Source organism: Leptodactylus fuscus, unplaced genomic scaffold (assembly GCF_031893055.1).
Source record: "Leptodactylus fuscus isolate aLepFus1 unplaced genomic scaffold, aLepFus1.hap2 HAP2_SCAFFOLD_166, whole genome shotgun sequence".
Lineage (NCBI taxonomy): Eukaryota > Metazoa > Chordata > Amphibia > Anura > Leptodactylidae > Leptodactylus > Leptodactylus fuscus.
The window spans coordinates 77299-91539 of record NW_027440188.1 but is presented as its reverse complement, the minus strand read 5'-3'; positions in this window follow the sequence as shown (position 1 = coordinate 91539).

The following is a 14241-nucleotide window of genomic DNA, read 5'->3' as shown; positions in this document are numbered from 1 at the left end:
ACATGTGACCTTTATTCTGCGGGTCGGTACGGTTACGGCAATACCTCATTTATGTTATTTTTTTATGCGATACTAATTCTGTAGAATAAAAACACATTTGGGGACATAAATCAATGTTTTTTGCATCGCCATCTTCTGAGAGGCGTAACATTTTTATTTTTCAATTGACAGTGCTGGTTGAGGGCTTATTTTTTGCGGGACAATGTGCGCTTTTTATTGGCACTGTTGTGGGGTGCCTATAACTTTTTGATCACTTTTTATAGCATATTTTGTAGGATGAGATGGCAAGAAATCATTACTTCTGGCGAGTTTTTTCCGTGTTTTTTTTCCCGACGTTCATTGTGTACATTAAATATTATTTTAGTTTTATTGTACAGGTTGTTACGCACGCGGCTATACCAAATACGCATTACTTTTTTTATTTTTAGTGCTTTTTTTATATAATTCATTTTGTATAGAAAAAAAGAGATTTTTGGTCTTTATAACTTTATTACTTTTTTCATACACTTTTTTTTTTTTTTTTTAACTTTTTTTTAACTTTTTCATGTATCCCTTTAGGACACTTGAATCAGTTGATGCTTTGATGAAAGCATCAACTGATTCAGCACAATAGCAGACAGGACACGAGCAGGACATGAGCCTGCTCGTATCCTGTAAGCTACAGAGGAAGTGAGACACATCGCTCACTTCCTCCATCGCCTGGCAGGATCACCAGGTATGTGGGGGCTCCGGTAGTCTGGGGTCACTGGCCAGACCCCAGACTACCTTTTACTGACATTGGCACCCCCCGATCTCGCCGCGGGGGGTGCCCATCACCTTCAATTGTCGTCGGATCCAAGCACATGAGGCTGTAAATTTACGTACGGCGGTCCTCATGTGGTTAATGAGAGAAACCGAATCAATCCCTTTGTATGATAGGAACTGCTTCCACAAAAAATACTGGGAAAATTTGCAAATTGAGCCTAGTTTTGAAGACACAGAATTTGATTTATATTGTGCTGTGGAAGAACAAGAGACTATTGACGAAGAACCACTCAGTAGTACTGCTAAGTACAATCTGGCGTTCCAATCCCTAACTCAGTTGGCGGATATTTTATCTAATCACGGAACTTCAACCTTTCTAAACTACTTGGAAGAAATCAAGGTTATCCAAAACAATGCCAGACGAGGTTCTTCGTTATTACAACCCAGCTTGTCATAGAACCAGTCTGTACATCAAGATGTTGCAGGTGCTGAGACTTCAAATGTTCCGGATATAGTTGATGGAAATACACCACCTTCTACAAGCTGCAAATCTTCATCTGCGCGTCCGCAGGTAGTTGTACCTTTTCAGGCTGAAGGTATCCACAAAGAGGAGAAAAAGGGAAACAACCAAAACACAAAAAAATTGCAAGGAAATAGAGAAATGTCTGATTTGCCACTTTGATTTGGGGAAAAAGTCTAAAAAATTGACAACTTGTTTTTCTTGTTGTTCCACACTACATGAAGATTGTTATAGAGTGGATGGATGTCCGCAGTGCCAGGAAGATTAGCCATTGTAACATAAATGTCTTAATAAAGTGAAAATATACTGGGATAAATATGATACATCTGCAGTTCATTTAAGTTTATAGGCACGGTACACGGATGGTACCTAAAAATAGCAAGGAGTTCATAGGTACGGTACCTAGAAATAGCCACATCCAGATTTTAATTCAAATTATTATTATTATTTTTTTTTTCACACACAGTCACATGACCTTACTTCTGTGATGTCATAAAACTAGGATCTGCTTACCTATTATGTGAGGTTCTGTTCATATTTGCATATGATGATGTCATAATGCACATATTTGCATATGATGATGTCATAATGCACATATTTGCATATGATGATGTCATAACGGAACCCTGAGGGTATATAAACCCTGAGCGCTGTGACATCACAGCCATTTCTTGAGTTGATGCTTTTGCTGACACTTCACTTTGGTTCTGGAAGAGCGAACTAGTTTGTACTACATATCTAGTGATTACTTCCATTCATTCTTACTGATCTTTGATCAGGGCCCAGTAATATCGGAGCCACCTGAGAACTTAGTTCTCTAATATTTCATCAGATCCGCCTTGGTAACTAAGCCATGAGCGCCCGAGAGCTGCGTCAGCTGATAGCTGACAATGATACATGGCTGCGCCGACCGGAGAATCAAGGTAAGTGAATTGTTCAGGAAGAGAGAGACAATATTCCCCCCACCCTAGAGGAGATTTCCTGGGAGGAGTTATCCCTGGGGTCTGCTGAGCAATGTTTCAGGGTAAACAGCACATTTTCCATTCCTAGTCGTTTGGGGTGGGTTTTACTTTCCTCCGAATTCCACCCCTGCCCATGATAGAAAACAGAAGTTCTTTATTCAGGCAATTTGACAAACTGGGCCCCATAATCACAAAACAATAACCCGTCTAATACATAACTGTTATTCCCAATAAATCAATAAAAGAAATCCCAACAACGTTAAACCCCCCACTCTAAGGGTATGTTCACACGGAGGAAAAGGTCATGGAACATTCCGCAACAGGAAAAGACAAAAGGATATATCCAGCACTCGGAATCCGGCCTAATAAAAATAAACTTAACTTTTATTAAGAATTGGTCATTCTTCCATTAAAAATTTTTGATCATACGAGGGGTAAGCTAATGTCCCTTGTATGATCATAATTTTTTAATGGAAGAATGACCATTTCTTAATAAAAGTTAAGTTTTATCTTTATTAGGCCGGATTCCGAGTGCTGGATATATCCTTTTGTCTGTTCCTGTTGCTGCATTTTGGCTTAGCCGAGAGAGCCATTATCCGTGCACCGATCTTTTGGAATCCTGCTACAACGCTGACGGCTCTGACACGTGAGTAGTGCACTTCTAAATTATTATCATTTTTTCTATATTAAGAGCTGTGACCTTCATATCTTTTTCACGGAACATTCCATTTGAACATTCCGCGACGAAATGCCGATGCAGCATCAGTTTTCTATCGCGGCAACCCATTCCTGTGTAGGCCCGAATAAATGGTCAAGCCATGGAATTCACGGCTGATTCTGCCGCAGATATAGGGCATGTCGCTTCTTTTTTACGCTACTAGCTAGCGTTCGGTCCAGTTTTTTCATATCTCCCATCACTACCTTGTTCAGAAAAGAAACTGCCACCCCCCAGACCCTTAAAGAGGACCTTTCACCGATTTGGGCGTAGGCAATTCTATATACTGCTGGAACACTGACAATGATCTGAATTCAGCGCACTGTCGGCTTTCCCAATCTGTGCCCCGGGTAAAGAACTATCGGCCCTGGTACCGTAGCTCTTTACAGTCAGAAGGGCGTTCCTGACAGTCACTCAGGTACATCCTTCTCCACAGCAGTGCCTATTGCGCTGTACTGGGTGAGCTGGGAGGAACGCCCCCTCCCTCCTGATAATATTTGTCTATGGACAAGCACTGTCAGCTTTCCAGCAGTACAGAGTAACTGTTCAAGCATACATCAATATGATCAGCAAAGTGAGATTTTGCTGAATAGATTTCTGGCGAGAGGTTACCCTCTTTGAACGGGCAGCGGAACAAACAAGGCTAACCCCGAGAGAAACTGCCGCTATTATTATACCCTGGGGTCTTTTCAGACCCTGGAGTATAATAATCAGAGACTCAGGGGAGGTGAAGAAGCATAATAAACAGTGTAACTCACCTCTCCGGGATCCATTGTTACTCCTAGCACAGGCTTCAGGAATTTATGGCAATGTCCCAGACGTGACATCCCCACGTGACATCTGGGACATTACTGCTCAGATCTGTTTTCAGGGCATCCTGTCTTGGGCTGGTTAAGAGAAAAAATAAGGAAAAAAATAAACTGGTAAAATTGCCTCCCCTTTGAAAGTGCTGCCTGAGGCGGCTGCGTGACCTCGCCTCAGAGGCGCGGCCCTGGTTGGGGGAAAGCTAGCGCTCACCTGTGTGGAGAGGGAACTTATGGGCTTTAATCCTTGGTGGCCAGCGCACATACAAGTCTATGACAGGGAGAGGCTGTTGCTTGTGTTTCCAGTTAATTTAGGGAACTAACAGCCCATTGGGGTTAGTGTTTACTGGGGAGAGTGCCTTCTATGCCTCCCTGTTGTTCTTAATGGCATATGCTATGGACATGCATTAATCCCCGCGATTATCAGGTTGGACAAATATATCTCCCAAAGATCTTTGTTTGGCATTACATTAGGCTTCTAATCTCTATAAATCCCCATTAGATTATTATTGTTTTGGTCCCTGTATGATTACTATACACTATGAGCAGCGGGACCGTTAGGGCTAGTTCACATGGGGGGCAATGAGGCAGATTTTGACAGCAGATTTCACCTCAAAACCTGCCTCCATACAATGGTGGTCTATGGAGACTGCTAGCTTTCATTTTTCCGCTAGCAGTTTTCCCTCCCCTCTATTCACTTTAGGGGAGGGGAAAACCGCCTGTCATTTTCTGAAAAAAACTGCTCCAGAAAAGAACGCCTCAAGGTAAAAAACAACGCTTCCTAATTAGGAAGCGTTTTTTTTCGGGACCAAAATAAGCCAGGTGGTTTTTACATGTGAACTAGCCCTTAGCATTGGGGATTTAACATTGCTGGGAGTTCTTTTATTTATTTATTGGGAATAAAAAAAAAATTCAGACGACTTATTGTTTTGTGATTATGGGGCCCAGTTTGTCCAATATTAGTTGATGGCGTCCCTTCATCCAGTGAATGATATATATCTTTATTCAGGTTACTGTTGAACTTAACTATACTGGGGTCTCTTCTCCTCAAAACCCTTAGCAATAACAGGATCCATTCCTATGGGCTAAATGTGTTACCTTTATATATTTACAGGTCAGGCAGCAATTGTCCATAGACTGAGGTCATCCCTAGGACATCGTGGAGAACCTTCTACTGGACATCAAAGAAGCAGGAATCCTATCACTGCGAGGACAGGGAGACGCGACAGAGCTCCTCCACAGCACAGAGGACTAGAAGAGAGCAGGGAAAGAAGCCGCTCTCCATTAAGACCCGCCCCTGCAGAGCCCTCCAGAATAATAGGAGAGAGTAGCAGTGATAGCAGCCGTCCAGCAAGTGGATCCACAGCTGACACCACTGAATTTCAACGGCCAAATCCGGTTCCACCCCCTGAGGATCCAGTTCCAAGCAGATCTCCTGTATACTCCTATCCTGCAACCCGTGCATTCAATAGATTCATTCAGCTGCTGGACATGGGTGGGATGACCCCAACGTCACCGGCAATGCCACAGGGGCAACCACTTGAACCACATGCACAATATCTACTTTGGCAGGAGAGACGGCGGCGTCCGCCCAGCAGGAGAACTCTGCAGATTCAGAACTTACCCACTAGAGAGGTAATATCTCAGGAGGAGGCACAGTCATGTGTAATCTGCATGACTGAATATGAGATTGGAGAGCGAGTCACAGAGCTTCCCTGTACTCATAACTTTCATCAGGGTTGCATCTCGACCTGGCTCCGCTCTCACTCTCAGTGCCCCCTGTGCCGTACCCACTGCTTCCAATGAAGCCCCATGAAGGGCTATGAACAGAGACATCCCAAAATAATGGAAGGTAAGCTATCTATATTTCATCTTTTCCCTCCGCCCTATCAGATGTATGTGACATGTAACATAGAAATAATAACATTTTATCTTTTTCTATCCAGAAAGAATATCCAAGCCTGGAAAAAGAACAGCCTGAACTACAATCCGTTACAGGACACGGCAGCTCCAGACCCGGATGGTGCCATATACTTTATTCCATGGCAAATTCTTCCTTTAAAAAAAAAAAAAAAAAAATGTAAATAAAAAAAAAAAAAAAAAAAAAAAAAGATTGTGTAAATTGTTTTTACTTTTTTTACTGTATATAATAATATTTTGTGATCTAGGAGCCTATAATGATAAGTAAGACAGAGGTAGCAGTTACACCAAATACACGACCGCACCAACAGATATACATGGGCCTAAGTACACAAGGAGGCTCAAGGCCCCTCTGTTATTCTCCAACTCTCTCAAAACATCTGGGAGGGGCCCTCAGAAAGGTTGACTGCCTGGACTCCCAGGGTGGACAAGTGTCCTCAGCCCAGCAGAATAACATAACATGAGCACTCTATGTGCCAGTCATATCAGAAAAGCAATGTGACTGACACATTTAGCATTAATGTCACAAAAATGGGGAGTGATCTGCAAAAAGGGGGTGTTCTCCCAAAAGGGTTTGGGCCGCCGGACAATTTTTACAAAACGCTTTGTGCACCAGGTCTCCCAGAGGCCAATATGTCAAATTTAGCAAGTGTTTGTATATGTAGACACAAGTATAATAAATGGCACATGGTAGGTGGGGCCCTGTTTCAGATTTTGAAACTGGTCCCAAAAACTGCCTGTATGATGGTGAAGAGGGGACTAGAACACATTCACATTCAGACACTACAGACCTACACAATTCTGGACTCCTAAAAATCTGTTACAATCGTTCACCCCCTTCTGCTGCTCATACAGATGCTCCAGCATGTTTAAGGGGGAGTTTCATCAAATTGGAAGATGGCAGATAAGCCAGTCCAAGAGCAGATTATTTGTCACTGCTAGAGATGAGCAAACAGTTAAAGTATTCGATGTTCGTTATTTGTTACGAATAGCATCTCAATATTTGACTATTCGAAGGAATATCGAACCCCATTATAGTCTATGGGAGAAAATGCTTCGTTACAGGGGATCCCACCATTCGATGCCAACATGTCTGCAATGCAACTGGGACAGCAGGGGAAGCATGTCTGGGGACATCTAACACACCAAAGTCCCTCTATTACCCCACTATCACAGCCTAACAACTACACACTTTGCACATTCAAAAAAACCTCTACCAAAGTGGGAAAATATCTGGAAACCTTCTTTACTCCCCATATGGATGGACACAAACCCAAATTTAAGCTAAATAAACATTAACAAGCACCCCTTTAAATCACGTTGCCCATTACAATCACAGATGGAATAGGCAATGGGAAATCCAACAGTACCCACCCTCAACTGTCATTGTGGATGTGTGTGTGAGATGTGGTAAGACCTTTCAAAATTCACTTTTCTAGCCCTTAACATGAGCCCTTCCAAATTAGGTTACAGGTAGGGTTGAGTGATCATGTTCGGAAAGATCTGATTCCGATCAGCGATCGAGAAAATTTCACGATCGCCATCGGAAGTCCGAACACGATCTATTTATGTGGGATCGAGATCGGTGATCTTTTCCCACAATGCTTTGCTTAGCCTTCACACTGAGTATATGCTGTATACTCAGTGTGAAGGCTCCGCTACAGTTCTATAGGAATGAATGGAAGCAGCCGGCACACAGCTTTAACCCCCTGCGCGCCGGCTGCCTCCATTCATTCGAATGGGAGGCTAAACTAAACATTCCTAGCAGCTACTTACCTCTAGAGATGGCTGCTCCGGTGCCCTCCTTCTTCTTGCCTCGCTGCCCCGCCTCCCAGGTTAGTGTTTAAAGCGCTAGGTAGGCGGGGCTTGCGGCTTAGGAGAGTGTGGGCGGGTACAAGGCGGGGAGACGTGACGTCTCCCCTCCCAGTACCCGCCCACACTCTCCTAACCCACCCACACTCTCCTAACCTGGCAGGGAGGGGGCAGCGAACGGAGAAGAGCAGCGTGGAGCGGCAGCGAGGCAAGGAACAAGGAAGGCACCAGACCAGCCATCTCTGGAGGTAAGTGGACACCAGGGGGGAGTAAGTTCACCATCATCATCCTGCTGAGATGGAGCCACTAAACGAACCCTTGCCTTCAAAGGCATGTCTTGGAGCTGCGACTGAGCCAAATCTAAACACAGAGTCCTTTGGAACTGAACAAAATTCAAGGCTGACAGACCCAACTCCACATGCTGCAGCACAAGCAACCGGCAGTCAGACTAAGATGGTCTCTTCATCGAGCAAAACACAAGATTCTTTGGCAGCCTGCTTTGTCTCCCCGCCCAATATTCCTGGCAGGAGTGCTGAAACACCACTCTCCTCCTCCTCCGCCGTTGAATCGACCTCAGCTACTGTCGTGGGGAGACGTCAGCAGGCTGCGCTGAAGATCATCAGCTTGGGGGACAGACAGCACACTGCCTCCAAGGTCAGGGATGCCATCCTAGCTGAGATGGAAATGTGTTTTTCACTGCTGCACCTGGGGCCAGGCATGTTTGTCATGTGTGATAACGGCAGGAACCTGGTAGCGGCTCTTGAGCTTGCCAGCCTCCAACACGTTCCATGCCTGGCCCATGTCTAACTTAGTGGTGCAACATTTTTTGAAAACATACCCAAATGTACACGAGCTACTGGTGAAACTTTGTGCGCCCACTTTTGCAAGTGTACAGGAGCCGCTGCTAGCCTCCGAAGCCTCCAGCAACGCATCCATCTGCCAGAATAGAGTGTGTGAGCAGCAGAGACCTTTGATGGAGTACCATGTCCAAAACCCAAAGGTTCCTCAGAGTCAGCTCCCCCAGTTTCTGCACCATGAGTTTCCATGGGTGGCAGACTTATGTGAAATCCTTTCCCATCCTTTCCACTGGACACAAAACATTAGCATGCGCTCATCACAACTCCGGATATGGCAGCTGTGTTAAGCAGGTTGTAGGGTACAACGCAGACCAGGCCCGAGCTGTGGTTATGTGCGGTTTGCAGTAAGGGGACATTGAGCAATTGTAAGAGGAGTTGGTGGACAACGAGGCCACCGACCCGACATGGACAGGGGTGATGTCTAGCGGGTAAAGCAGTGTAGATGTCGAGGCAAGCTAATCAACAAAAAAAGTGGCTAGAAGAGGCATAGACTGGGGTGATGTCTAGGGGCGAAAGCAGTGTAGATGTGGAGGCAAGCTAATCAACAAAAAAGGTGGCTAGAAGCAGAGGCATAGACTGGGGTGATGTCTAGGGGCGAAAGCAGTGTAGATGTGGAGGCTAGCTAATCAACAAAACAGGTGGCTAGAAGCAGAGGCATAGACTGGGGTGATGTGTAGGGGTGAAAGCAGTGTAGATGTAGAGGCAAGCTAAGCAGCAAAAACGGTGGCTACAGGCAAAGGCATACAAAACTCTTCCCTGTTGCAAGACTTATTCCTAGGTCTGGGACGCGTTAATGGCCCCCCTGGCCAAATTACCACTACTGAGGGGCCTAGTGTCACCAGGAGGGACAAGTATAGGCGCATGTTATGGGAATACCTGGCCGGCCCCAGCTCTGTTCTCTCCGATCCCTCTGTGCTCTACAGCCTACACTTACAGTCCTATGAAAACGTTTGGGCACTCCTATTAATCTTAATCATTTTTAGCTCTAAATATTTTGGTGTTTGCAGCAGCCATTTCAGTTTGATATATCTAATAACTGATGGACACAGTAATATTTCAGGAGTGAAATGAGGTTTATTGTACTAACAGAAAATGTGCAATATGCATTAAACCAAAATTTGACCGGTGCAAAAGTATGGGCACCTCAACAGAAAAGTGACTGTCAGGATACGGAGTCGCCGCGGTCTCCTTGCTGCGCGGCGTCTTCCTGGGAGACGTGTTAGGAGTTCTATTGGGTGTGCTTAGGTCATTAAAGGTTAATCTTTTCCTTGCTTTCAGTCTCCATGTCATTAGCCATCAGGTGTGTTCTCTGCTGCTATTTAAACCCCACCCAGGCATGGATCCTTGCCAGCCATTCACTTGTGTTTCCTGGTTCCCCTGCTCAGTCTGATTCCCTGTCTGTTTGTATTCGGTCTGTTTCTTGGTTTGTATACCCGGCTTGTATTTTTGACTATCCCTTGTCTTTTGATTTGGTACCTTTATTATATCTCCTGGCTCGACCTCTTGCTCGTCTGACCTCGCCTTCTCTTCTGTGTCTTGCTGGGACTTGTGGTCCTCCCTGGTTCCATGCTGTTTAGTCTTTGGTTTTGCATTGCATTTACACTGTGCTTTCTGTTTAGGTGTGACCCCGTGACTCCAGTCCCTAGCACTTTCAGGGCCTCCTCTTCCCTTATCCTAGCCACCGGGATAGAAGCGTAGGAGTCGTGGTAGGCGCACTTCAATTAGGAAGTGCATTGGTCTGCCTCATCTCAGATACTACAGCATAGTCATAGCCGCAGGGCCTACGACCCCTTTTTGTCATTAGCTGCACAGTGTTGCTTTCCAGCTGTGTCCCTTTGCACTGCCTGACCCTGACTCCAATCCTTACAGTGACATTAATATTTAGTAGCTCCTCCTTTTGCCTCTAGTCGCTTCCTGCAGCTTTTAATCAGTTCCTGGATCCTGGATGAAGGTATTTTGGACCATTCCTCTTTACAAAACAATTCAAGTTTAGTTAAGTTTGATGGTGGCCGAGCATGGACAGCCCGCTTCAAATCATCCCACAGATGTTCAATGATATTCAGGTCTGGGGACTGGGATGGCCATTCCAGAACATTGTAATTGTTCCTCTGCATGAATGCCTGAGTCGATTTGGAGCGGTGTTTTGGATCATTGTCTTGCTGAAATATCCATCCCCGGCGTAACTTCAACTTCATCACTGATTCTTGAACATTATTCTCAAGAATCTGCTGATACTGAGTGGAATCCGTGCGACTCTCAACTTTAACAAGATTCCCGGTGCCGGCATTGGCCACACAGCCCCAAAGCATGATGGAACCTCCACCAAATTCTACAGTGGGTAGCAAGTGTTTTTCTTGGAATGCTGTTTTTTTGGACGCCATGCATAATGCCTTTTTGTATGACCAAACAACTCAATCTTTGTTTCATAAGTCCACAGGACCTTCTTCCAAAATGAAGCTGGCTTGTCCAAATGTGTTTTTGCATACCTCAGATGACTCTGTTTGTGGCGTGCTTGCAGAAACGGCTTCTCTCTCATTACTCTCCCATACAGCTTCTCCTTGTGCAAAGTGTGCTGTATTGTTGACTGATACACAGTGACACCATCTGCAGCAAGATGATGCTGCAGCTCTTTGGAGGTGATCTGTGGATTGTCCTTGACTCTTCTCACCATTCTTCTTCTCTGCCTTTCTGATATTTTTCTTGGCCTGCCACTTCTGGGCTTAACAAGAGCTGTCCCTGTGGTCTTCCATTTCCTTACTATGTTCTTCATAGTGGAAACTGACAGGTTAAATCTCTGAGACAACTTTTTGTATCCTTCCCCTGAACAGCTATGTTGAACAATCTTTGATTTCAGATCATTTGAGAGCGGGCTGTCCATGCTCGGTGACCATCAAACTTAACTGAACTTGAATTGTTTTGTAAAGAGGAATGGTCCAAAATCCCTTCATCCAGGATCCAGGAACTGATTAAAAGCTACAGGAAGCGACTAGAGACTGTTATCTTTGCAAAATGAGGATCTACTAAATATTAATGGCACTTTTCTGTTGAGGTGCCCATACTTTTGCACCAGTCAAATTTTGGTTTAATGCATATTGCACATTTTCTGTTAGTAAAATAAACCTCATTTCAATCCAGAAATATTACTGTGTCCATCAGTTATTAGATATATCAAACTGAAATGGCTGTTGCAAACACTAAAATATTTAGAACTAAAATGATTAAGATTAATAGGGGTGCCCAAACTTTTTCATAGGACTGTATTTTCTCATCTGTTTTTCTGTACTACACATCTCTTGTCAACTTCCTTTGGGATCTCAGAGGTGGTGGCCTCAGTGCCGAGAAACACATCTGAGTCCCCTTAGCAATATGCATTAAGAGAACCGTGAAGCAACCAAGTGTAGTCAGCTAGCATAGCATCCAGCATGGCTAAATGCAGAGAAAGACGTTGTACCACTTCCAGTGATGGTAACTTCAGTGCTGCAGTTGGCAATGGACGGTGTAACGGGATTAGCTGAGGGATCGCTGTCTTGACCACTTTTTGGCACAAAATGAAAGTCCAATCAAGCCAAGTATGGTGCAAGGATATGATGCAAGGACACCTACACATCTGTCTCTGACACATTGGGGAGTTCACGCTGATCCGCCCTTTTGGCCTGCACCATCATGCGCTTCTTCCCAGCCATTCCCCATCTCCCAGGCGTTTCATTGCAGGCAGAAGTACAATGCAAGCCACCCACATGCCCAAGCCTTTAATGGCATCATCGAAAAACTGCTGGCCCTGGAGATGTTCGCGTTTATGCTTCTGGATACCCAGGCCTTCCGTCACCAGATGGCAGCTGGGGCACCTCCCTATGCTGGGCCTAGCCGTTACTACTTCTCTTTGTTTGCTGTCCCTGCCTGCGCCTGCACGTGTCCCATAACATCAATCGGGCCCAGAGCTCCGCGCTTTGCTGCAAGGTCCACTTGACCACCGATGCATGGACTTATATGTATATCGAATACTTACGGCGAACGGCGTTTGCTCATCTCTAATCTTCAGGAAAAGTTTTGAAGCTTACCAACAGTGACTATTTGCATGAAAGAACTCATAACGTTCATAGATAACTGATTACAGCATAAACAGATTCAACAGTCGCTTAAAACATTTAGAATAATCGATCCGCCATTGCAAACTCACCTTGATTCAGCATCGCAGGAAATTACAGAAGTTGGTGTACGGTTCTTTTGCAAAGTTCTAAAGAGTTTTCAAATAATGAAGCCAAATTAGCAAATTTTGTAGAATTCCGTAAACGAAACATGCAATGGCGATCACTCAAAAGCTTACGACAGTTCTGTTAACTTGTGTAACTGCAGTTTCCGGCTACAATATTGTGTTCCATGCAGACACATGCTTTTAATGAGAGAAACCAAATCAATCCCTTTGTATGATAGGAACTGCTTCCACAAAAAATACTGGGAAAATTTGCAAACTGAGCCTAGTTTTGAAGACACAGAATTTGATTTATATTGTGCTGTGGAAGAACAAGAGACTATTGATGAAGAACCACTCAGTAGTACTGCTAAGTACAATCTGGCGTTCCAATCCCTAACTCAGTTGGCGGATATTTTATCTAATCACGGAACTTCAACCTTTCTAAACTACTTGGAAGAAATCAAGGTTATCCAAAACAATGCCAGACGAGGTTCTTCGTTATTACAACCCAGCTTGTCATATAACCAGTCTGTACATCAAGATGTTGCAGGTGCTGAGACTTCAAATGTTTCGGATATAGTTGATGGAAATACACCACCTTCTACAAGCTGCAAATCTTCATCTGCGCGTCCGCAGGTAGTTGTACCTTTTCAGGCTGAAGGTATCCACAAAGAGGAGAAAAAGGGAAACAACCAAAACACTAAAAAATTGCAAGGAAATAGAGAAATGTCTGATTTGCCACTTTGATTTGGGGAAAAAGTCTAAAAAATTGACAACTTGTTTTTCTTGTTGTTCCACACTACATGAAGATTGTTATAGAGTGGATGGATGTCCGCAGTGCCAGGAAGATTAGCCATTGTAACATAAATGTCTTAATAAAGTGAAAATTTACTGGGATAAATATGATACATCTGCAGTTCATTTAACCCCTTCCCGACATGCGCCGTAATAGTACGGCGCATGTCGGGTCTGTAACTATGGCGACCGCCCGGGAGCTGGGCGGCCGCCATAGCCGCCGGTTGTCTACTGCTTTAAGCAGTAGACAACAGGCTCTCATGCCTCCAATCGGTCCCCGGACTGATCGGAGGCATTAACCCCTCCGGCACCGCGGTCAAAGGCCTGGATTGCCGGCTCCTGGAGCATGCTCCCGGGCTGACGTCCCGATGCCATGACAGCCGGGAGCCTTATACAAGGCTTCCAGGCTTGTCTGCAAATCCTCTCTTTTGCAGGCTGGTCTATGCAGCCTACAAAAGAGATGATGCTTTTTTGCAATGCATTGCAATGCATTAGCATTGTAATGCATTGCATTAGTGATCAGACCCCCTGGGGTTCAACACCCCTAGGGGGTCTAATAAATGCAAAAAAAAAAAAAGTAAAAAAAAGTAAAAAAAATATAGAAAAATATAAAAAGAATTAAAAGTTCAAATCACCCCCCTTTGCCTAGAACACATATAAAAGTAGTTAAAAACTGTGAAACATATACATGTTAGGTATCCCCGCGTCCGAAATCGCCCGCTCTACAAATCTATAAAAATATTTTTCCTGTTTGGTAAACACCGTAGCGGGAAAAATAGTCGAAAGTGCCAAACCGCCATTTTTTTCACTGTTTTGATTCTGATAAAAATTTTAATAAAAAGTGATCAAAGCAAGAACATTTCCCAAAAATGGTAAAATTAAAAATTACACCTGGCCCCACAAAAAAATACGCCCTATGCA